This window comes from Haliaeetus leucocephalus, unplaced genomic scaffold, assembly GCF_000737465.1.
Source record: "Haliaeetus leucocephalus isolate CR32 unplaced genomic scaffold, Haliaeetus_leucocephalus-4.0 Scaffold218, whole genome shotgun sequence".
In the NCBI taxonomy this organism is placed as follows: domain Eukaryota; kingdom Metazoa; phylum Chordata; class Aves; order Accipitriformes; family Accipitridae; genus Haliaeetus; species Haliaeetus leucocephalus.
The window spans coordinates 180,556-180,886 of record NW_010972654.1 but is presented as its reverse complement, the minus strand read 5'-3'; the positions used below and the strand labels follow the sequence as shown (position 1 = coordinate 180,886).

General features: G+C 40.5%; 1 protein-coding gene across 1 annotated transcript in view; it reads left to right on the top strand.

Moving 5' to 3' along the window:
- Positions 1 to 331, top strand: part of SCRIB (scribbled planar cell polarity protein) — a 120,042-nt gene that overhangs the window by 64,134 nt on the left and 55,577 nt on the right. The gene's annotated exons all lie outside the window — the stretch shown is intronic.

The following is a 331-nucleotide window of genomic DNA, read 5'->3' as shown; positions in this document are numbered from 1 at the left end:
TGTATAAGCTTATGCTCCTCCTGACCCTTGCCAAAAAGTATTGCCGCCTCTTTCTTGTTAGCAACAGAGCATAGTGTTAAGTGGTGTAGTTTTTGGTCTTGCTGCTGACCAAAGGGGAATTCTGGATGTCACTGGTTGCCTCTTTAGCTGGTATGGTAGGGTAGAAACTCGGCTCTAGCTGTAGAGGTCTTAATCCTTGCTGGATGGTGGCTACTTTCAAAGAAAGGGAATAGTCAACATTTGTTACTACTTGGATATAACTTCTTTATCTGAGTTCTAAAGTTAAAAGAGTAAATTCACTCTATCAAAGTAATAGTTGCACATTCAACTG